The sequence below is a fragment of the Balaenoptera musculus genome, chromosome 9 (genome assembly GCF_009873245.2).
Source record: "Balaenoptera musculus isolate JJ_BM4_2016_0621 chromosome 9, mBalMus1.pri.v3, whole genome shotgun sequence".
NCBI classification, from domain to species: domain Eukaryota; kingdom Metazoa; phylum Chordata; class Mammalia; order Artiodactyla; family Balaenopteridae; genus Balaenoptera; species Balaenoptera musculus.
The window spans coordinates 74284323-74310087 of record NC_045793.1 but is presented as its reverse complement, the minus strand read 5'-3'; the positions used below and the strand labels follow the sequence as shown (position 1 = coordinate 74310087).

At 38.1% G+C, this 25765-nt stretch overlaps 1 protein-coding gene across 1 annotated transcript in view; it reads right to left on the bottom strand.

Annotated features, from left to right (window-relative positions):
* ITGB8 (integrin subunit beta 8) overlaps positions 1-25765 on the bottom strand; it is a 93776-nt gene that overhangs the window by 59886 nt on the left and 8125 nt on the right. The gene's annotated exons all lie outside the window — the stretch shown is intronic.

Below are 25765 nucleotides of genomic sequence, written 5' to 3'. Positions count from 1 at the left end.
TGGCAGAGGATCCTCCAAATTTTTTAGTGTGCTAAAGTTTCACTGTAGTTCATATTATCTGAACCAATGAGGTGTTTTTGGATCTAGAATTTTTCTGTAAAAATAATCATATACAGACCTCAATCTCAACATGTAAATCCATATTAAGTCATAGTGAATGAAGTTTCTGAGAAACATTCTTGATGGACATACACAGTAGTTCACTTGGTAATTCTGACTGCATTAATATTGATTATTTTGGCATGAAGGATATCAGAACCAGACAAAATGGCATTGATTCAGTATTTTAGAAGTAAAGTGGTTAAAATGAATGAGTTGTTTTAGTTAACCTAATTTAATTTCTCTGACTGGACCACTTTAAGATTATGACCAATTCACTTTTCCATAGCTACCCACACTTGTCTATTATGTGTTAATAACATAGTTGTGCCTGGATACTATTTACCTTTATCCTTCTAGCCACTATCTACTTAGATCATTAAAAAGAGGCTCATATTACAGACTTAAACACATAAAATATAATAAAGAGTGAGTCATAATTTATTTTATCATGAGGTTTTAGTGGAACAATCACATGCTTCCCGTACTCCATCCTTTACAATGAAATGTCCCAAGGACCTGGGAAATCACGGCATTCCACCCATCTCACTTACACGCACACAGTAAATAACATAGACATCCTGGCTTTAAGTAGTTCACAGTCCAGGTGAGGCGAAAACTGTATAAGCAAACAATAAAATACAGGGTGATAAGCATAACAAAATATCACCAATGCACTATGGGAATATGGTGAGGATCTTCTCACTCTACTTAGAGGGAAGGGCAGGGGTCAGAGAAGAGGGCATGTTTATGGACGGCTCCCCAGAGGCAGTGATAACCTAGTATGTCTCTTTGCCCTCTCATTTTGTTTATTCTCATTTGGGTTCATCTCTTTTTAAAAAATGTAATAGGCATGAAAGAAGACTGTGGCATATCGAAGTTTGAAAGGGGATAGAGTCTACAAAATCTCTAGCTATCCCCATCTAATTGGTTTCTCTTTTTCTTCTCTCTCAACTTGTCCCAACATTCTTGAAGACAGGGTTAAAACGGTTCTGACCTGGAGGTGGCATGGGATGGGCGTTGGCAGTGAAGAGAGAGAGAGGAATACAGAGGAGTAAACATAGCAGAGAGGTGCATTGGGATATTGGGAAGTATGTGCAATTCTAGACCAAAAGGTACTTTGAAAACTGAAATAACTGGGGTGGTAGTGAGCACTCTTCCCTGTATTTCCCCAGACACCAATGAGTTAAGCTAAAAGCATTTTTCCCTAACATCTCATTGTTCTATTATCCTTCTCTTCTGTCCCCTTCATCCTTTGTCCTTGGCTTTACATCAGCTTTTAAAATACACTATCCAAAACATCTTCCCTGATCTAGATGCACTGCACTGGCCTAGAATTTTCTTCACTGGCCTAGAATTCCAAGGACTAAAAAAATAACTCATGTTTGGGCTCTCTTTACTACAGTGCGGTCACCAACTATGAAGACTCCATAACCTAAAAATCTTCCTTCTGACTTATCCTCCAAAACTGTAAAACCTGCTTATTCCTAAAGTATTCAGAAGAGGAGTGACCTTTTTAGTTTTGTTCTCAGGAAGCAAATCAGTTTAGGTCTAGAAGTCAAGCACATTTGCAGACCTAACTTGACCTTTACCAACTCTTAAGCTTGACCCAGCTGGAAGATGGAATTAAGTCTATTTCAGATCAGAGTTGACCAAGCCTTTCACTGAATAGGTAGGACTTTTGCTCTGGCAGTTAAGACTGCCTCCTAGAAGGGAAGCTGCAGATTCTATTACTTTGGTCTTTGTTTCTAATGGTTGTCTGACTCTGTCTTAAGTTAACCTGGTTCAAGTTCAAGTCAGGCTCCTACTTCTATAGCACATGTAGTAAATAATGAATTTATAAGCAAACATCTGTTCTCTCTGAATCTTTTTTAATTAATTAATTAATTTTCAGCTGTGTTGGGTCTTCGTTGCTGCGCGTGGCCTTTCTTTAGTTGCGCCGAGCGGGGGCTACTCTTCGTTGCAGTGCGCGGGCTTCTTATTGCAGCTGTTTCTCTTGCTGCGGAGCACGGGCTCTAAGCACATGGGCTTCAGGAGTTGTGGCACGCGGGCTCAGTAGTTGTGTCACGTGGGCTCTAGAGCGCAGGCTCAGTAGTTGTGGTGCACGGGCTTAGTTGCTCCGCGGCATGTGGGAACTTCCCCGACCAGGGCTCGAACCCGTGTCCCCTGCATTGCAAGGCAGATTCTTAACCACTGCGCCACCAGGGAAGCCCTGTTCTCTCTGAATTTTGCTTTCTGTTTTCTTTTAAAAGTTCTAGTGCCAACCTCTGTTCTCAAACTTCAGACACCTAAGGATGATGACCAAGGGACACAGAGACTTTGGTTCTGTTAATACTTCCCAGGTTCCAAGGCTGACATTTCTCAGAGTCTATTTAACTACAGGAAAAATGATCCTGTTTAGATGATATGTTTATTAATATTATTTTGAGGATGTTTAATCTACAGAAGTGAAAGGAAGAAGAAAATGGACCAGGAAAAAAATAACCTAAAGACAGTAGAAATTTCAACGTTTAGCTTGGGATCTTTCCATAAGTCATGTGATCAGATCAAGTGAAAGTTCTAGGAAACATTTCTAATGTTTTTCTGGTCTAAAGTCTACACCACAAAATTTCAACAATATTTAAAGGATGTCCATAGTTATCTGGAAGAATGAACTGAAAACTGATGAAGATTATCGTCCGTGGTATTTAGAATCAATCATTCTAGATCCTCCTGTTACTCCTAGACAGAATGATTTGTAAAAAATGCAGAAATGCATTTTTTCCAGACAGCATCCTCTTCCTAATTGCATTTACTATACAAATTAAATTAAACTTGGATAATTATATAAAACTGCTTCCTTTAAAAAAAACCAACAAAATAAACACTGTTATAATTCTACTTTGATAACAGTCAAAACCAGGCAAATTGAGCACACGTAGAATAAAGTTTGGAGTATAACTTCAGGGTTTCCTTGTTCTAGGTGTATATCATAGTCATGTAAATGTTACAGGTATCTTCAAAATACATTACCTGATTACTGAAAGTTCTTGTGTACATGACACTTAATGTGTTATCATTTGATATAAAAGTTAAAACAAAGAAATAGATTCATGTTTTAATCACTTGTAATTATCCAGTTATTCCAAGTTTTGACTGAGGAACTGTTTCGTAAAGGCCCCTACAAAAATATAGGGAGGGAGGAGGTGGTTTAGGGCTCCTTCTTTGAAAATCAGGCACAGGAAACAGAACCAAAGTCACAGTTAAATTTCAATAGGGATTAAGTAAAGGGGCAAGGGAGAAAAGGTGGAAGCATGGGAAGCTCTTTGGAAAAGATGGATCTGAGTAGGGAAGCTTGGAAGAGCTTAGAAATGTATTACAAGGAAGTTAGTGCCTGAGGCAGTATCTCAGAACAGGGAGAGCAAGTAAATAATACAACTATTGGTATTTCTCTTTTTTCTTCTAGTTTTTTCCTTGGAGTTCACATAAATAATACAAAATTGAATTGTTCATTTATGTGTTCTTCATTTCCTCTTTTAATTAGCATTCAGAATACATGAAACATAATTTTACTTTTGAAATAGACAAAGAAGCAGATATAATTAAAATAATTATAATAATACATATGTGGCAAAACTTCAACTACTAAAATAATTTTTATGCAACAAATGCATATTTCAAGTATGCTCATATAGAATTAGTTGAAAAAATTCACTTTAATATTTGTAGTTTGTTACTAAACTATAATTCAGAAAATACTATTCTCCAGCAGTGGCATCCAGCCTAGATTGGCAATTTTTTCTCCTCTACCTCTAACATACTGCTTAATTTCTTTTGAACTTGTAGCAAATAAGCTTTCGGCCCATGTAAATGAAAATGAGTACCTTTATGGGGAAAACCATTTTGTCTAAATAATTTTGCCTCTACTTGCACTTGAAGAAACATACACCTACATTTATGTTTAGTGAAAAACAGCTTGGCTTCCTTTCTTTCTTGTCTCCCTGTTAGTATTTCCAGTGATTAGGTTTGATAGTCTAAAGATGTATTTGGAGGAAAAGGTGGTGGTATGATAATGTTCAATTCTTATATAGTGGCTCAGGAAAACGGGTGAGGGGATTCTAAGAAAAACCAATTGTCTTAGATCCTCAGAGGAAGAACCTGAGAGAGATTCTTGGCAAGTGATTTTTGAGAAGGGAAGTGAGATGAGAAGGTCAGGACAAGGTGCTCAGCAAAGATGTTGGTGCAGTCCAAGTCTGATCTCAGCCTGATCCAACCCAGAAGTCATACCCAATTGACACCACGGAGTTGTCCCACCTTGAGGCAAGGGTGGTCTAACATTTATACCCTCATACCAGTCAGTCATTGGCTGCAGGTAGCCTGGAGGGCATAGGGTGGGGGGCAGGGTAGGTTAAAGTCCCAGATATCTTTGAGCCATGTAGTTTGCTTTGGTGGAAGCCAATTCTGAGAAGGTGGCGTTTGTGAGCCATTAACAGCCAGAATTCACAGTAGCTGGGGATGGTGTGCCAGCCTATAAAAGGATTCCAGATGGGGTGCCAGCAACATCTACTAAAATGATGTACCCCAGAGAGTGATAAATAATTAGAGTAGCAGGCAGAGATTGCTATTTGCCTGCCTGTTCTTTACTAAGAGTATCCTAGTTTTGCTGAAGATGGCATTGAGAAGAACTGGAACATCACACTTTCCAGCCTCACTTACATGGTCATATGACTAGTTCTGATGACTGGGATGAGGAGGCAGAAATTGCTGAATGGGACTTCTGTCAAAGTTCTTCAAAAAGAGGGCTGATTCATCTGGAAGGCCCCTTTTGTCTTATGCTTGTCCTGCTTCTTCCTGCCTGGAACATGGATGTGATGTCTCAAACAGCAGCAGCAATCTTCATACTTGAGGTAACCTTTTTCATGGAAGCCAATAGTAAAGGTGGCAAAAGTAAAGAAGCCCAGGCCGCTCATCACTGTGGAGTTGCTGCCCCCTTTCTGGGTGGTCTCTTAGAACTGTTTCTGACATTAGGAGGAAAATTCACCTCAATCTTACTTAAGCCACTGTTTTTAAGGGCCCTCTTACTAGCCGATGAACACAATGCCTCAGACAGTTTTTCATCTGAGATTCAAAAGATAAATTAATGAGATGTTCATAGCAGCATTATTTACAGTTGCCAAGATATGGAAGGAACATAAGTGTCCGTCAATGGATGAATGGATATAGAAGATGTAGTATACACACACACACACACACACACACACACACACACACACACACACACACACACACACAATGGAATATTACTCATCCATGAAAAAGAATGAAATTTTGCCATTTGCAACAACATGGATGGACTTGGAGGGTATTATACTAAGTGAAATAAGTCAGAGAAAGACAAATACTGTATGATATCACTTATATGTAGAATATATAAAATAAAACAAACTAGTGAATATAACAAAAAGGAAACAGACTCAGAGATATAGAGAACAAGCTATTAGTTACCAGTGGGGAGAGAGAAGGGGTGAGGGGCAAGATATAGGTAGAGGATTAAGAGTTACAAACTATTATGTATAAAAAAAAAAGCTAGAAAGATATATTGTACAACACAGGGAATATACCAATATTTTACAATAACTATAAAAGGAATATAACCTTTAAAAATTGTAAATCACTGTGTTGTATACCAGTAACTTACAATATTGTATGTCAACTATATCTCAATGAAAAAATGAAAAAAATTAATAAGAGAAAGACCTGAGCAGAATTAATATAACTGCTTTTTTAGAAATGTTAAGCATAACATTACTTTATATGAAACAGATCATCCACCCTAAAGAGATTGTGTTTTTTCATGTTTTGCTATTCTTTGGAAAAGTAAGACTACTAGACTGTCAGTTCCTAGAAAACAGGTGCTTACATATATTGTCTTTCTTTCCTCAGTGTCTGAGCCTAGCACCTGGTACACACTCAATTAATGTGGGATGAATAATTGATATTCTAAGTTGAGTTTGATTTGTCAATTTAATTTCTCAGGTCTTTCTAGCTCCTGAATATGCATTTTTAAATAATCTTTCTTTCCAAAACCTATTCATTGCAAAAGGCAATATAACTATGTTTACTTAATGTTTCACATCTGGATGACCTCATCTTGATATTTCCAAATGTGAAAAAAACCAAATATACCTATAGTGACAAATTTCTTTTCCTTACATTTGGTCTTCTGATATTGTACAGTTCTGATTTATTTTAAAGCAAGGTTAGTTTCTTTCTAAAGAACTCTGAATATGTGATGGAATGATACTGAATTGAAATAGCACTTTTGAATGGTACCATTATCAGATGCAAAACTACCAAATTCACTTTTTTTTTTTTCTTATTGTTCAGATCTAAATCATGTTCCATTTCAGCAAATGTTTTATGCCCCTATGAGGTTGAGTAACTTCTTACTGAGAGGAACTTCCTTCTAATGCCAATGTTAGGAAATAGCATTAGTATCTTTTCTTCTTATTAACCAGGTTTATTAGATTTTTATTACATGTAATCCTCGTTTCAGGGACAAATTTCAACCTCCCTTGTTATATAGCAGAAAATCATGTGAGTACAATAGGGTTTTATGCTAGCATAAAGATTTTTGGAGCACAAACGGGGAAAATAAAGCCACTTTCAACACTGGGCAGGTTAAGAAATGTCAGGGCAATGCTTCACATTCCATTAGTCTGCCCTGCCCTGTTTGGGGCAATCCCAACATGAGTCAGTATTTAAAGTACGCTGGGATGGCATAAATCAGAACTCTAGTTCATGATGGAATTTACAAGAAGAACCACTGTGAAGCCACTGATGACACTCATTTGTGTTGAAATGGGCCACATCAAGAAGGCTAGTCTGGAGGGATCATATCAGAAACTTTTATTGTGACTCATTTACACACATTTTAACCAACTTTGCTTTGAAAAAGTTCTGATTGCACGCCATCTTCGGTGATTGTGTAATTTATGCTCTACACCAGAACAATTTTAACTTGAAAGGGGGAACTATTAATTACACTGGTGAAACAGGTGTAAACTGAAACTCCTCAGGCAAGCTGAGGCCTCAGGTCACCCTAAATGCACAGTAGTTTGGTGTGTAGAATAAGAAATAAAAACAATACACAAGGCAATCCATGCTCAGGTGATAGAAAATGTACAAGGAGAAATAAAACACCATGAGTTATTATTATTTTTTTATAGTGTGATCTATAAGCTTTATGTATTTGCATATCCAATTCTCTCTTCAGATTGAGAAGTTCCCAGTTATTATTTCTTTTTTTAAAAAATTTATTTTTATTTTATTTATTTTTGGCTGCATTGGGTCTTCTTTGCTGCGCGCAGGCTCTCTCCAGTTGCGGCGAGCGGGGGCTGCTCTTCGTTGTGGTGCACAGGCTTCTCATTGCAGTGGGTTCTCTTGTTGCAGAGAAGGGGCTCTAGGCGTGCAGGCTTCAGTAGTTGTGGCACTCAGGCGCGGCAGTTGCGGCACATGGGCTCAGTAGTTGCGGCTCCCGGGCTCTAGAGCCCAGGCTCAGTTGTTATGGGGCACGCGCTTAGTTGCTCCGCGGCATGTGGGATCTTCCCGGACCAGGGATCGAACCCATGTCCCCTGCATTGGCAGGCAGATTCTTAACCACTGTGCCACCAGGGAAGCCCCCATGAATTATCATTGGTGAAGGAGTCTCTTCACATTAAGGACAAACCGTCAGGTTTGAAAGATAGGTAAAATGCAGAAATCTGGCTGAAATTTGTTTGGTTGTTTTTTAGATTATACCTTCTTTGAAATGGGAAGGAGACAAAAGAGTATAAAGAGTACTTGTCATTTGCATTTGAAAATGACTTTGCAGTTCATATTATTTCCTAACAGTGAATTTTCTTTTGGTGGGCCAAGCAGGTATTCAACAAGATAGTTCCTGAAGAGGCTCAAATCAAGTTTTGCATTTGCTCCTTTACCTGTGTATATCAGTTTGTCTTCTGACATTCACTCACCTGGTGGGAATTTGTGACAAAGCGAGGGAAACTCAGGAAGAAAGGTGAGGGGCAAAAACACAGCATCTCTCAATATTGCTTTCCTACTTCAGACTTGGAACTTGAAAAAGGATCAAAATCTCAAGATTCAAGGAGGGCTCCAGAGGCCCCTCTGAGGCAAATTCTGGTTAAAGCTGCATTTGTCTAACTTGGAAAAGCAATATTAGTCATGTGCTTTGTGTCTTGTTTTAACTGGAACTTTTCCATACATTCCAACTGTCCTGTTTATGAGGCACACTCCCTTTTTATAAAAGCCAAAATATTCACCGGTTTCCCACTCTGTTCCTCTAAATAATGTTTTTTAATCTAACACACTAGAGTTCTAGGGGCTCTTCCTATTTTCCTCTCCAACTCTTGGCATGTATGAATTTCCTTTCTCCCACCTAAAAAAAAAATCATAGTGCTATTCATGTCAAAACCCAAATGCCCCAGGATAGTAGGAATACATTTTTTTCATTATATCTTTTAATCCTGAAGTCACGTTGAAGGCGTGCGCTTGATTAGAGCGGCAGAGAAACACCCTATATTGTAGAGAATTTTATTCTAAGTAAAAAAATAAACTAAAACTCAAAGTGAATTTTAGTTAATTCAGCATTTGGTTTTCCTGTAATTACACTTCAAAGACCAAAAAGGTATCTCTAGTTGACTCTGCCACTTGAAAATCAAACCTATATATATGATAGGATAAAATTAGGGAAAAAACCCCAAATATTTATTAAGTGATTACTCTCGCTTGGGCCCTGTACCAAGCACTTTATATGTATTATCTCACTGAAAATTTATAAAAGTCCTATGAGGAAAGCACTACTAAGCCCATTTTAAAGATGAGGAACTAACTAAAACTCAGGCAAAGTCTCATCTCAAAGTCAGAGAGCTAGTGAGCACGGAGACCAAGTGTGAACCCAATTCGGACTACAGAGCCTCTTCTCTTAAACATTGTCCTATATGGAATAGAGAAAAACATAAAGAAAGACAATTATACCAAAGTATGATTTAAAACCTAAAACCCTTGTTAATTAGTACTATTATTAATTCTTAAGTGATGACTCAATAATAATTCCCATGTAGCTGAAGATAATTCTTTCATACCAGTAGTATGTCATTACTTTTCCTATCATCAGTCCCACTCTAGAGATGAGGATGTTAGATTCTCCCCAGTAGGATTATTTTCTGTCCTCAGTGCCAAAGACTTCCCTAAGTACTTCAGTGCCCTTTTCAAAATTCACTTTATTTCTGAGCACAAGGAAACTTTGAGTTTTAACACCAAAGCCCCAACTTGAATGTCTTACCAAGTGCCTGAATCAGATTGGTTGGCACTTTTTCAGCAACGGAGAGAGCTTCTCCTTTTACAACTGTGTTTCCCCAATATCTTGCCAGGGGACAGTTCTGGGCTGCATGCTAATTAGGCAGAAGCACTTGAAATGGTGTTTGCAGTTGCAGTTTCCATTTGTGAATTTCCAGTTCTGCCCTGGAAGCCAAATCTGGAACAGGGAAGCAAGCAACTTGTTCTTGTCCTAACTGCCTTGGCTTCATAATTTAACTTTGCTGAGGTTTTGCTTCCTTGCTGATGAGGTAGGGAAAATGCTCCTGCTCTTTATATGCTGTATTCATCTACTGTGTTGTGAAAACACTTTAAAAAGTAGAGTATGAGTTAAAATGACATGATTGGTGGAAAACTTTTGCTTTATAGCATGTACAGTCCTGTTAGTTTATGCGGACATTTTAAGATATAATTTATATTATGAAAGATGTATTTTTAAAGGTCATCCAAAACCCTATATGTTAGATATATCAGTTACTCATCAGTTGTCTGTAACGCAGAATCATTCGTTGTTTTATGTTTTGTTTTGTTTTTAAAGAGGAATAATGTTTTAAAATTTTTATTTATTTATTTATTTATTTTTGGCCATGTTGGGTCTTTGTTTCTGTGCGAGGGCTTTCTCTAGTTGCGGCAAGTGGGGGCCACTCTTCATCACGGTGCGCGGGCCTCTCACTACCGTGGCCTCTCTTGTTGCAGAGCACAGGCTCCAGACGCACAGACTCAGTAGTTGTGGCTCACGGGCCTAGTTGCTCCGCGGCATGTGGGATCTTCCCAGACCAGGGCTCGGACCTGTTTTCCCCTGCATTAGCAGGCAGATTCTCAACCAGTGCGCCACCAGGGAAGCCCCCATTGTTTTATGTTTTAACCTTGTCAGCAAAGAAGTACAAACTTTTGCTGGGATGAAAGTGTTCTGTATGTTGTTTGTAGTGTTAGTTTCGCAGGTCTATACATCTGTCAAAAACTGTACAATTGACACTTTAAATGATGTAAATTTTATCAGTAAGGTTGATTTATTGATGTAATATTTATCAATAAAGTTTATTTAAGATTAGCATTATAAATTAACTGATAGAGTATTATTTGTTAGATAAAGGACAATCAGAGCACAGTGGGGAAATATATTCCTTTCTTGAGAATATATATAAAAATATTAAATTACTTTATGTGGTTTTTAAAAAGTATGCCAATGACACATTATATAAATCTTTTGACTTACAGATCAATTTGTGGTTAACTAAAGTCATTTATCCCTACACTATATTTACCTGGTTTATATAACCTATTCAGATCGAGGGGTAAATTATTGTAATGCTTCTTCAAATGGATTGAGCTCAGCTGTGAGATGATAAAAATTTTTTCAGGTTAAAAAATTATTTTTTATATTCTACTTGGAATTCCTTGCAAGGCTTCAGCAGCATGAAAAATTGAAAGGAGTGTGTACTAATACCAAGTGTAAGATTAAGTATCTTAGTAATTAGTACTAATATTAGCACTAATACTAATATAGTTTGAAGTACACATTAATAATATATTTTATAGTCCATTCTCTATAATAAAATCGCTTCAATTTTCAAGCCAAAGATGATTCTAAATACTTCAGTGTCTCTTATAAAATTCATTTTACTTTTGGACTCAGGCAAAGGAAATTCTGAATTATAATTTAAAAATTTTCACCTTACTCTACCTTATAGGATGAAATTTAATATTTTATAATATTTAAATTATCTAAACTATTTCAACTAATTGCCCAGTTTACTTCCATTGGCTGGAATTTGACTAGGTACTTCTTTATACATATATATATCAATGATCAGTACTTTACCTCATAATCTTCAAGGTGTACTTTTCAAGGACAAGGATATTCTCTTATAAAACCACCAAGAGTTGGTGAATTCAGGACATTTTATATTGATACTATAAAACAAACTAATCTATAGTCCATATTGTCCTATGAAATTCTTGTTCCATAGTCTCCATATTTCCCAAAATGGTCCAGCTATTGCTTCCACTTTATCAAAACTCAGCTTTATTAGAGTTTATCATTCTTTGGGTAAATCTTCAACCAATGCTTTAATCTTCTTGCTCTCACTAGCTGTTTGTAGGCTTCTCCCCCCATTCCCCCAGTCCCTGCCTCTAAAACGTATCAACTTCTATTCTTTCAAAGTTCACAGCTCTTATTTAATATGCCCCTCCCAATCTTTGTTATCATCACCAGACATTTTTCTACATTTTACAAAGTATTATCTTGCTCATGATTTTCAGCTTACCCAATTCCATAAAATCACCCAAATCACCCCACATCTCACTACCTCCACCTTAGACAGAGTTGTTGGGAATCCCTGGGGCCTGCAGCAGGGAATTCTCATGAGCTATTGGGGCCAATGGATCATGAAACCATGAGAGAGTTATTAGACCCAAAGACCAAAAGTAGGATAAAGGGCAAATTCAGGAGGAGCCAGAGGACGGGACAGAAGGCAGGCTCCTGAGCCAAGAATTCTAAACATGAAGTTGAAAATAAACAGAAGTAGTGTTTATGCATCCTAAGCAACAACTTATACCTTAGCATCTGAAGCTGCCTTTGTGGGGCCCTGTTTCTTCCAAATTTCTTTCTCATTTCACCTAACCCCTAGGCCTTGTTGATTCATCTCTTGTTGACTTTCCATCATAGTTTCTCACATTCGCTATTCTAATCCTTTCTCTTCAAATCCCCAAACGCTTCTACCAAGTCCTCATACTTAAGATATGACCCAACCGTACCTTTATATTACCTAGAATATCTAAATTACTTTTTTTTTCAACTCAAATTTGTCTTTGTTCTCTTTTCAGAGGAAGAAGAGTTTCGTACTTGCCAAGATCATTTCCTCTCTCTGTCTAGTGAATTGCTCACTCAAAGGCAAATGATAATTTCCTAATTATATCTAGCAACTAGTATTTAGCAATGTTTAAATGTGCTCTACCTTTCAACAGTGAGTGGACACTCTATCACTTCTCCCATTCCCACAACTAATTTTCTTTTTATGTCTTTGGCTATTTTTACATCTCTCTAAACTCTATACCTTGATGGCTTCATATACTAACATGACTTTAAGTCTCATCTGCTTGCACATGACCGTCAAATTAGTATCTGCAGTTCCAAATTCTCACTCAAGTTTCTGTCTTGAATTTTCAACAGTCTTCTGGACATTCCACGTAGGTTCCTACTGGAACTTCAAAAGCTTCAAGTCTCAAATAAAAATCATCTTCCCATCTATCAGTAGCTCTCCTGACTTGACTGACCTATTTCTGTTAATTGCAATATTTTCCTAGTTATTCTGCTTTAAATCTTTATGGTCAACATTGACTCCTCCCTCTGCCATAATCCCAGCAACCTGTTAGTCACCAATACTTCTTGCTTTTACCTCAGTATCTTTAGCATTCATCTTTCCCTTATTGGACTTCAACCTAGTTTAGACTCTCATTATTTATCATTTGCTTTACTGTTAACAATTTTCTCAGTCTTTTACCTTGGGCATCTACCACTGAAATTCATTATACAGATGTTCCTCAGTTTCTCCAGGGGGTTGGTTCCAGGACCCCCCACCCCATACCAAAATCCAAGGATGCTCAAGTCCCTTATATAATATAAAATGGCACAGTATTTTCATATAAGCTATGCACATCCTCCCATATACTTTAAATCTTCTCTAAATTACTTATGATACTTAATACAATGTTAATGCTATGTAAGTATTTGTAAATACAGTGTAAATATTATGGAAATAGTTGCTAGCATGTGGCAAATTCAAGTTTTGTTTTTGGAAGCTTCTGGAATATTTTTTCTGAATGTTTTCAATCTGTGGTTGGTTGAATCCAGGGATGTGACACCCCTGGATACGGAGGGTTGACTATATACATTATTGCCTACCCTACTAAACAATCAAAAAGCCTTCAATGATTTTCCACCACCTGAGTAGTCAAGTTCAAACAAATTCACCTATATCTAACTCAATGGCTCTCTCTTTCACTTCTCCCCTGATGCCCTAGTCATGGCCAGTATGTATGACTCTTCTCTCTGCCTGAAGAGTCATCCTGGGCATTTCCCTCTGTTACAGTCCTTGCAGTTCTTCAGCATCCAATTAAGACACTTATCTTACTTTTACATCTCTGCCATCCGTTCCTTCCTGTTCCTTTCAGGTGTAGCTTATCTCGCTACTTTTGAGTCCTTACAGAATTTGCATTGTGATTCTTACATTCTGCATTAAATTATAGTTATTTGTATGTATTTTATTTAGTTATTTGTTTATTTAGTTAGTTGCAGATTATGCAAGTGTGGGTATAAATTACATATTACATTTGTAAATATATTTAGCAAGAAGCAAATTCCTCCAGGGAGAAGATGATGTTAGATAGTTTGGAAAGTCTTCACTAAACCCTTTCACTTCCAAAGCATTGTTGGTTTGTACTACCTTCGGGTATAATCCTCAGCTATTATATACCTCCTCAGATAATCAGCTCCAGCTGATTGTCTGAGGGGGTAGCCCAAGGCATTCAAAAACAAATGTCCATCTCCCACTCAATAGGAGATTGAGTAGAGTGAGCATCCTCACACCAGAACTAAGTCAGGCTTCCTCAGATCGTTTCTCTTCATTCCATAGAATCAAGAAAAGCCCCAGAACTTCCACCTTCCTCTTGCCACTCACAGCTTTATCACCACTATCTACCTTGAGTTCACAAAGACTAATCTCACTTATCCATGTTCATGTCAGTTGCTTCAAGGAGTCTAAGACTTGCAAATGCCCCTCTAATCCCTCTTAGGCTGTACACAGTCTCTCTTCTCCCCTCATCTGCACTCTTTTACAACTTCAGAAACCCTCTTCTTGTGCTCTCCAAAATTGTTAGCCCATTTCCAGAAGAATTCCCTGTATATCAGTCTCTTCTATGAATTTTCCCACTCCTTGCTCTAATGAAAACTGAATCACCCCTGAGGTTCGCTTCCTTTGCTGACCTCATGAGTAATGGCTGTTTCTCCCACGACCCTCATGACACTGGGCCTAGAGGCAGATAGCTGCCCTCCTTAGTTCCTATTGCCACTTCCAGGGCACTCTCTCTCCCTCATCCCTAACCTCTCCCAGTTTTGACACTCTTAACTCAGATTTCATCACGCAGAACCCTGAATTACTACGGGCGTTTACTGATGCCAGGGTGATGCCTTCTCATTTCTAGAGAATTTTGACTCGTTGCTTATCACACTCTCCAATACTACTACTATTTCAGTTCATGGCAATTTCAGTATATATGCAGAACATCTTTGCAATACCTAGATGCCCCACTTCCTCATTCTCTTCTCCAGTTATTTTGTCCTCCACTCTGGTTTAGCTACTTGCTTAAGCCACGGTCATAGCTTTAGACCTTGTAATTACCGGTAATTGCAACCCCTCTACAATCCCAGTATTTCCCATATTACCCTCTCTGACCACTACCTCCTGTCTTTCAATCTCACTCACTTCCAGGATCCTGACACCAACAATCTGCCACCTCCACTCCTTCCATTTTCCCATCTATGTCACATCTCTTACATCCCTTGATGGCCTCTCTTTTTTTCGATCCCCTCCACCAATTATCCACAAGGCTAACTCTCACTGCCCTTAAGACTTTGCTCAAACACCTGCTTTCTTAATGATGTCTAGCCCGTCTAATCCATTTAAAATGGCAACTCCCACGTATACCCCTAATCCTGGTCTACTATTTCCCATAGCACTTAGCACTTTTAACATACTATATAATTACTTATAACCATGTTTACTTTTTATTTTGTTTCCTCTTCCCCCAAAATATAAGACTCATGAGGACAAGGATTTTTGTCCTTTTGTTTCCTAATGTTTCTTATACACCTTGAACTATGCTTTCCACACAGTCATTGTTGAAAAATTATTTGTTAAATGATTAGCACTTATTAGATTTTAGTTTAAATTATAGAACCTATTAGATTATAATTCACGTTTAAGTGCCAGTCTCTTCCTTTCAAGTGACATATCATTGAGGAAGATGCTGTCCTTTCATATTTCCCTCCAGGTTTATGGACTTGGCTCAGATATCACATTCTGATGGGAGGAGGCAGACCATAGACAAAATAAATAGAAGGTCTAGCATTCTAGAAGGTGCTATATGTCTAGCACTTTCTGTAGAGAAAAACAGACAGATGTGGAGTGAGGAGTGCTAGAGGGGAAGGTGTGAGCACTGCTGCTCATCCCCCAGCTGCGTTTGTTTTCACTACAGAAGGTGCTAGACAAATAGCACCTTCTAGCACGCTGGACATTCTATTTATTTTGTCAATGGTCTGGCTCCTCCCATTAGGATATAAACTACATGTGGGCAGATATTTCTGTCTGTTTTGTCCACTGCTCTATTTTCAGGGCTTAGAGCAATATTTGGCACATTGTAGAGACTCACTACATATTTGTTTAATGAGAAGATGAATGCATGTCTCCTCTGCATTGACCAAAATGTCCCGTGTGTGCCCTCTCCCCCAACCCCCTCTCTCTCTGAGTTGATGTGTTTACTTCTGCATTGTTCAGTTAACTTTCTCCCAATTGTGTCCCCTTCTCTCAGTCAACTCTGGAACTCAACTTATGATGCCTCCCCTTGGGAAAGCTTTGTCCTGTTACTGCACTTATTCTCTCTGGCCATTCTGCACTGATCCCCAGCACTCATAACACTTTTTTTTTTTCAACATGTTGAAAACATGTTGTCTCTGAATTTTGCCACTTTGATATCCCTGGTCTACTCATTCGATAAATTAATCCTTATATTTCTGTTCTTCCTGTCTTTATACACTCATTTAACAGTTTTCTGCTAATAGCTAAAGACAATGCAAGTAATCACATATACCTTTAGGGTAAGGGATACACAACCTGGATTTGCTTTATGTTGATGCATTTTATGATGGTTTCTAGGAATACATTGTGCCTAAAAAGGTGAACCATATGTATAGTAAAACCTAAGTAGTTGAAACCTTCAGTTAATCAAGGCTCTGCACTTTAATTCTCTGCTGAAGCATAAGAAAATTTAAAATTAAGTATTAATATTTAGAAGGGACTTCGAGGTTCTGTCTCGGCATCAGGACACACTTGACCTATATCCTGTCTAATTCAGGAGAAGTCAAAAGCCCTGCAACACTAATGACCCAGACCACCCACCTTGGCCCCACATTGCTATCTTGTTTTACGTACTCACACAGTTCCCAAGCTCAGCTATCCCACCTGCATGATATCTTACATCTCCTCTGTCCCCATAACAACTAGTACAATGCCAAGTGTACTGAGTAGGTGTTCAAACAATACCTTTTGATTTATTGATTGAATGATAACTGGGAGGCTTTTCTCAAATCTCAAAGTCTGAATGATGTACTTACTAAGATAGGAAAGTTTACAAATACATCTTTAAAAGATTTTCAAAAGAAAGAATCAAACTATGAATGACCATGGATTTCACATGCACTGTAGGTAACCAGGGTTTTACTATAACTGTTTCTCACCTTCTCATGGACAGCACTGTTAGTATCATTAAAACATTTCTTGAGTAGAAGGAAGAGAATGGACACAGATTTGGTCAAAAGAGGAAAAGATTATCATCTGGGAACAGAGCAGAAAATTCCACTTCTTAAGGAATTTGAAGTTATAATGATTTGGATGGCCTTCGTCCATTCATGAATTATTTGGTAATTGTTTAATACCTGCTATAATCATGGCATTGTGAAGGGTCTTAAGAATAGGGTACCTGCCTTGTGAAGCTTATAGAGTAATAGCAAAAACTAACATATGACAGAACCTTAATAAGTGTGCTGTGAAAAGAACAGGCTAGGTGCTATGGCAGCAAAGCATAGGAGGATGTCACCTAAAAGGGAGACTGGGAGGGTCAGTAAAAACTTCCTTGAGGAATTTGCCAGATCCTTTTATTACATAATTGCATCTCTATTCTGTCTGGTTCCCAAATATATACTGTCTGTTAGAAATCACACAGTATTGTTAAGTTGTTACAGGGGGTCAGCCCATTCAGCTGGATCAGTTAAAGCTGGCAAAACAGCAGCAACCCATTCAGAAAAATGAAATCATCCCCCAACATACAACACCCCAGGTCTAATCTCTGAACCCCTCTGTTTTCTACTCAGCTTCCCCTTGGCCCTTATATCCCTTTTGTCTTCCAATACTTAACTACCCCTTTGAAGTTCAACCTCTGTGCTTCTGCTAAAGACTCCCAAGCTGCCTTTTAAAATATATAATCAAGTATGATTATTTTTGAATGGTAAATAGGAGCTGTTTCCTCACCATGACTGAGGCTCTTGAGTGCCTGTCTATCCTGTCAGACCCATTTTGCAGATCCACTGAGTGTGCAGAGATAGGTCAGTTTATCTACCCCTTCTTCCCTGGAAGATTCTATTCTATTCCCAAACAAATGACAGCCTGACTCCAAACTCTGTTCCTAGGCTTCTGTGCTCTCACATGCATGTGCACCTGTGGCCATTGATTACTTGCCTCCTGAACAACCCTGAGACACCCAGATTTCCACCACACTTCACCTTTGCACACCAACAATTGAAAAAGGAGATGAATGAAAGGTCTTTTTCAAAATATATTTTTAATATATAAATTAAGTTATATACATTATTGATACTGTCCTCTCAGATTCTAGAATTCCCTGCCAGTCTCCCAGTGTTCCTGTGGTATCTCCTGTGATCTTTTGGATGGAGGGGGCCACTGTATATCTGGACAATATCCAACAGCCTTCTTTGTATAACCAACTAATTCAGACTCTCCTAGGCCGCTTACTGTATAGCATCCTCAAAGCTTTGGAAAAGTGAGTTTGTGCTATTAAGGGTAAAGTTCTTGGGAACCCAAATTCCTCATAGGTAAGTCATATATAGGAGTGCCACTGTGCTGTAGAGGCAGGCTTCCAAATTTTAGGTAATTCCATATTTCTTGGGATTTTTCTGGGTGTTTTAGTTCTCTGCTTGTCAATAAGGATCCCTAGGAAATATCCTAAAGTGGATTGACCAGTTAGTAGGTCATCTGCCACTATGGCAGCTCCACAGAACTCGAAGGCCCATCTGGAGTACTCTGGAGCTTGAATTCTTTAACATAGAGCTAGAAGCATCTACAGGCTTACCTTATTTTATTGTGCTTCATTTTATTGCGCTCTGTAGATATTGTGTTTTTGCAGACTGCACGTTTGTGATAACCCTGCATCAAGTGCATTTGTTCACTTCATGTCTCTGTGCAGCATTTTGGTAATTCTTACAATATTTCAAACTTTTTCATTATTATTATATTTGTTATGATGATCTGTGATCTGTGATCTTTGATGTTATTATTGTAGTTGTTTTGGGGCACCACGAACCATGCCCATATAAGAAAACAAACTTAATCAATAAATATTAAGTGTGTTCTGACTCCTCCACTGACATGCTGTTCCCCCATCTCTCTCCCTCTCCTCTGGCATCCCTATTCCTTGAGACACAACAGTACTGAAATTAGGCCAGTTAATAACCACGCGATGGCCTCTAAGCAGTCAAGTGAAGGAAGAGTCCCATGTCTCTCACTTTAAATCAAAAGCTAAAAATGATTAAGCTTAGTGAGAAAGGCAGGTTGAAAGCTGAGACAGGCTGAAAGCTAGGCCTCCTGAGCCAAACAGTTAGCCAAGTTGTGAATGGAAAGGAAAAGTTCTTGAAGGAAATCAAATGTGCTGCTCCAGTGAACACACAAATGATAGGAAAGCAAAACAGCCTTACTGCTGATATGAAGAAAGTTTTAGTGGTCTGGATAGAAGATTAAACCAGCCACAATATGCCCTTAAGCCTAAGCCCAATCCAGAGCAAGGCCCTAATTCTCTTCAGTTCTGTGAAGGTTGAGAGAAGTGAGGAGGCTGCAGAAGAAAAGTTTGAAGCCAGCAGAGGTTGGTTCATGAGGTTTAAGGGAAGACACAGTCTCCATAAAATAAAAGTACAAGGTGAAGCAGCAAGTGCTCATGTAGAAGCTGCAGCAAATTATCCAGAAGATCTAGCTAAGATAATTAATAAAGGTGATTGCACCAAACAACAAATTTTCAGTGTAGACAAAATAGCCTTATATTGAAAGAAGATGTCATCTAGGACTTTCATAGCTAGAGAGGAAGAGTCAATGCCTGGCTCCAAAGCTTCAAAGGGCAGGCTGACTCTCTTGTTAGGGGCTAATGCAGCTGGTGACTTTAAGTTGAAGCCAGTGTTCATTTACCATTTGGAAAATCCTAGGGCCTTTAAGAATTATGCTAAATCTACTCTGCTTGTGCTCTATAAATGGAACAAAGCTTGGATGAGAGCATATCCGTTTATGACATGGTTTACTGAATATTTTAAGCCCACTTTTGAGACCAACTACTCAGAAAAAAAGATTCTGTTCAAAATATTACTGCTCACTGACAATGTACCTCATTACCTAAGGGCTTTGATGAAGATGGACAAGATTAATTTATTTTCATGCCTACTAACAAAAGATCATTCTGCAGCCCCTGGATAAAGGAGTAAGTTTGACTTTTGAGTTTTATTTAAGAAGTACATTTCATAAGGCTATTGCTGCCATAGATAGTGATTCCTCTGAAAGATCTGGGCAAAGTCAATTGAAAACCTTCTGGAAAGGATTAACCATTCTAGATGCCATTAAGAACAGTTGTGATTCATGGGAAGAGGTCAAAATATCAATATTAACAGGAGTGTGGAAGAAGTTAATTCCAACCCTCATGAACCACTTCGAGAGATTCAAGACTTCAGTGGAGGAATAACTGCAGATGTGGTGGAAATAACAAGAAAATTAGAATTAGAAGTGGAGCCTGAAGATGTGAGTGAATTGCTACAGTCTCATGATAAAACTTTAACAGATGAAGAGTTGCTTCTCATGGATGAGCAAAGAAAGTGGTTTCTTGAGATGGAACCTACTCCTGGTGAAGATGCTATGAAGATTGTTGAAATGACGACAAAGGACTTAGAATATTACATAAACTTAGTTGATAAAGCAGCAGCAGGGTTTGAGAGGACTGACTCCAGTTTTGAAAGAAGTTCTACTGTGGGTAGATGCTATCAAACAGCACTGCATGCTACAGAGAAATCCTTTGTGAAAGGAAGAGTCCATCGATGCAGCAAGCTTCATTGTTGTCTTATTTTAAGAAATTGCCAAAACCACCACAACCTTCAGCAACCACCACCCTGATCAGTCAGCAGCCAGCAACATCCAGGCAAGACCCTCCACAAGCAAAAAGATAATGACTCACTGAAGGCTCAGATGACAGCATTTTTCAGCAATAAAATATTTTTAATTAATGTATGTACATTATTTTTTTTAGATATAATGCTTTTGCATACTTAATGGTCTACAGTATAGTGTAAGCATAACTTTTATATGTACTGGGAAATGAAAAATTTCATGTGACTTGCTTTTGCAGTATTTGCTTCATTGCAGTGCTCTGGAATCAAACCCAAAATACCTCCAAGGTATGCCTGTATGTAATTTAGTAAAAGGGCCAAGAAAACCCAAGTTCTGTACATGGGCTCTTCTGTTTAAAAAAAATTAAACCCAAAGGAATTGATAGGTGCCCAGTGTAGGAGAAAAAACCCATGTCATCTGGGCAGTATTTGAGAAGTCTATCCTGTGGGGAAGCGGGGTGTAACATCCAGTTATAGGTCTAACCGACCAAACATTTCTGCACCGCCAAGTAATTCAGTCAGAAGCAGCACCTGTCTTTTTTTAACTTCAAAATCAAACACATCTCTGAGAGGCAGGATTTGTCCAAAAAGCCCTGATATCTGACTTTTGATAATGCCCATAAGTTGATTTCTACCCCAGTAAGTCTACCACCAGATAATCTAGCCTGCAGTCCTGTTCTCAGAGAGTAATGATCTCTGGCATCAATGCTATGCTGACCTGCAAGTAGCCAAGGGTCGGCCCTGGACATATATATTAACACACATGTGCTCCCTAACAGTGGGTGCTGGGCTTTATTCTCCAGCTGTGTTATGCTTCCTTCATTGGGGCACAGGTACCTATTCAGGACACCTCACCCCTTCTAACACCCCGTCTTAGTCCCATCAGATGTCACCAAGCATCGTGTGGCCTTGAAGTCTTCAAGAGGCATCAAACAAGTTATATCCTCTGAACTAAAGACTGGTACTAATAACATTTAATCTTTGTGTTTCCATTACCAACCTCAGGGGTTGGGCACTGTGATTATATACATTGTCCTTCACCTTAGGGCTCTGGTTCTAGATGGTTGTGCTTGAAACACTCATCAAAAGGGACATTTTAAACCAAAATTCAGGATGCCTGAAACTGACTCCCTTCTTGAGTGTGTTTTTCAGTGTTATCATCTTCCAGATAAATTTTCTTGAAACTTGAGCCTCATGTATCATTTCTAGAGGGTTTTCTTTTGCAAATTATGGTTCAGTTGTCTTCAATTCACCACATAAATCCAAATCAAATGCACAAAAGATAATAGAGTGATACCTTGGGAGGTATGCCTTGTACTAAGAAAGAGACCAGGTAGGTCATTTTTCTGCCAATAATTCAGTTCTGCTACAATGAGTTCTTTGTTTCCAACTAGAACAGCCAGTTCTACAGCAATTTCTGCACACCCCAAAACTTTCCTGCATTCTTTGTTTTGCTGCAATCAACGAATACCTTACACCATTAGGCGTAGCCAGCCTGACCTCCAAGCCTGACTTGAGTAGGCAATTAAAAAAGACAATGCCTAGTCTGGCACTCCGTAAGGTACTTCCTTAAGGTCCTGTAGAATTTTGAATTTTTCTTTTAATTATTTTCTTTGTTCGAACTCATAATATTCTAAAGCTCCTGCAGAGCATAGTAGTCATCCCTCATTCTATAAGATTGAAGATCTTTTCCCTACGTAGTACCTGCAACAGTTACTAGGGAATTATACTGAATATATGGCCCCCATTGAAATCAGGAAAAATGCTTGTACCTTGGAAAATGTTTGTGGTTCAATTCCAAGGATAGGACCCTGTTACCATATGTATATTTGGAACAACAGTACCTCGACTGTGGCTGTATTTTACCATCGGCATATCAACTCTTTCAATCCTAGAAGGAGGCTGGGTCCAAAATATCAAAACATCCCTGACCAAAAGCTACTGCACACCTCACATACCTAATGAGAAATATTTGGCACGTTTCTTCAGAGCTGACATATTTCTAGTCTGCTATTCTCCTGTCTTCATTACCAGCCTTTCCCATTTCCAGTCTTTCCAAACTCAGTCTCTCTCATGGACTTTAGCTTGAATTAGCCTTTGGTTGCTACTCTGGTTCCTCACTCTGTACTACCTGGGTGCTGTGATTTTTGGGGGGCAATTCTCTAGAATAATCAAACTGTACCAGTACTGATCTAGAATGGCAACAGACTCTATCTTTGACAAATGTTAACAGCGGATTAAAACAAAACAACAACAAAAATAGCTGGGAAAGAGTGTAACAACTCTCTTCAAAATAACTATAGTAATGATAGTTTGGCTCATTGATAAGGTCGGCATGAAAGATCACTTTTTAAGACTTTATATGCTGTTTTAAAATATGAACTTCTAGTACTTTGAATAACAGCATTCAGAATAAAAGCGTCTTTTAGAATCATCTTAAGAGTATATATCCAATAAGACCACTATAATTTAACACTGCAATTTTAATTTAATGATCTTATTCTTATTTCCTAAACTAATTTCCTAAAGTTAGAGAAGATAATTTTAATATATCTATTTAATATTAGTAGTTTCCTAGCAAGAATCGATCCTAGTACTTTTGTTGAAAGGTAGGACTGTTTTAATTAAATTATAAAATCCCAATGGAAATAATTTTGACTTTTATTACATTTTTCTTTCGTATGTAAATTAGACTAATTTACTTGCTGTAAAAACAGAAAGGAGGTCACATTAAGACTGATATTTAAACTGGAAAATAGTCCTTTTAGTCCATAAAGGCAGTTTGGCAGTATTTTTTCCACACATTCATTCACTTATAGATATTAAATATATGCCAGCTGAATAATTCAACCGGATTTGGCTAATTCATGTCAGTAAAATGTTCTTTTCTGTGACATGTTTTAAACCAATAAGGGGAAATAAAAAGTAAAACTAAATTAAAAAATGTATACACTAGACTCTCTCTATGACACTGTTTTTCAGGAAAATAGAATTTAGTGTAATCTGTATACATCTCAGAGCTTTACCAAAAAGCACCTTGACATAAAGTAGTTCTCTTTATTCAGTGATCTATGGTGCATTCATTGTCTGTCACCCTCCCCCAAGTAATACTTAATGTACTAGACAAATCTGTCCCTAAATTTTTTTAGGGCGGGAGCAAGAGTACAAATGGTGCCAGGCATAACAGGATTAAATATTTAACAGTTAAAACCCAGGCTAAGAAACTATTACGTAAAATAAGTTCTGTTTTCCTACATTGATAAACACGCGTTGATAATGCCCTAGAAGGCTAGGTCTGAATTTAGAATTTCAGATTCTTAAGATTTCTGGTTGGGAACTTTGCAGTGTGTGTTGTTTCTCCAGCCCTCAATCTGCCCCTCTTCTCTCTCACTTCTAGCTTTATTCTGCAAAGCAAATAGCCTGTCACTTACCTGCATGGATACTCCAGCCTGCATGTCCAAGCTCTATTTATTTCCCCTCTCCTCGGGTTTGGCATGTAGGTGGCACAGTCTAAAAAAAGTAGGTTGGGGCTGCTTGGGCAGAGAATTCTAAGGATGATCTAGAAGGGAATTGAAGACTCTGGACAGGCATGCCCCATGGATTCCTTGCCTGTGGAGAGGGCCAGAGCAAGGCCCTCCAAGGCCGGGGTAGAGACTCTTCTTACCCCTGGAAGATAGTCTGTTATGAGGTTGAGAGTGCAGAGTCAAACCCACGCAGGTCTGACTTCTGGTTCTATTACTTATTAGCTAAGAGATCTTGAAGAAGTTATTCAATGACTCTTTAACTAGTTTGATTACCTATAAAATGTGAATTATCAGAGTACATACCTCAGAGGGTTGTGGGCACTAAAGGATATATTTTCCTATCATATATACAGGAGTGTGTCTGGCATACAGAAAATACCTTACAAATGTTAATTATTGTTATTCTTTTAACTCCAGAACAGTGCCTGACACAAAGCTATAGATGCTTTAAGAAAATCTGAGTGCATTATGATTAAATTGATTAGACTATCTTGTTTTTTCATTACTTTTTTAGTATTTGGTTAAAATGACTACAAATTTCAGGTTGTGTAATCTAAGTAGAAATCAATTTTAAAATACACACTGAGGGTAAAGGATCAGGATTACTTTTCATATTAATTAAAAACAATGAAAATAATTATCACAGAAATTTGAAAGCAAAACAAATTTGTAAAAAGTAGATTAAAAATCTAAGTCTCTATTGTGATCTTTGCTAAAGATTTGCCTGTCAAGTCAAGAGACTGCTTTTTGGAGTGGACTTGGAATGCAGAAACAAACGTCCTTTCATGGTGTTAAACCTTTTATAGTAGAACTCACATTCAAAAGAAAACTGTATTTCTTAAAGTTAAAATTCTAGTGAGGATTAGAGCTGAATAGCGCTTATTTGCTTAGCTGCCCAATTTAAAACTGATCACTATTATCCTCACCTCATTCATTGAGTCATTTACTTCAAATAATTTATTAGGGCCTATTGCATGCCAGGCATTGAAAACGCAGAATCAACAGGCACAGTTTCTCCTCTCAAGGAGGTCACAGGTTGATGTGGAGACAGGACTTCAACGAGGAGCCAGAATGTTAGGCATGGGATGTTCTGGAAGGGCTTTGCATACCACGCAGAGGAGCCTGAAGACAATGGAAGCCATGAAGATTCTGAGTAGGGAGGTAAAGTGTGGACAAAGGTTTGAAATAATGGAGACTGGTTAGGACACTCATAGATTTTTGCCAAAAGATTTGCCTCATGGAATGAAGACTATTTCAGGCTTTCTCTACTCTAGTGGCGTTGTATTAAAAGGAGCGGATAGATTCGAGAAACCATTATGGACAAAGAGTTGATGCTAAAAAACAAAAATCTCCATTTTCCTTTAGTCATCTTACCTAGAATCACCCACTTATTTATCATCTTGTCATCCCTTCACTACCTTTCAACTCTTTTCTTCCTAGCCATAAGTGAGAATTTGATGACCTTTAATAGCAAAGGGGAAAAAAACTCCTATTACTGTTAACAGCTTAGAAATCCTAGTGTATCTTTTTGCCTCCCGTTTTCAAGAAGGAGCTAAACTATAGGAAAGATTGTGAAATGTCT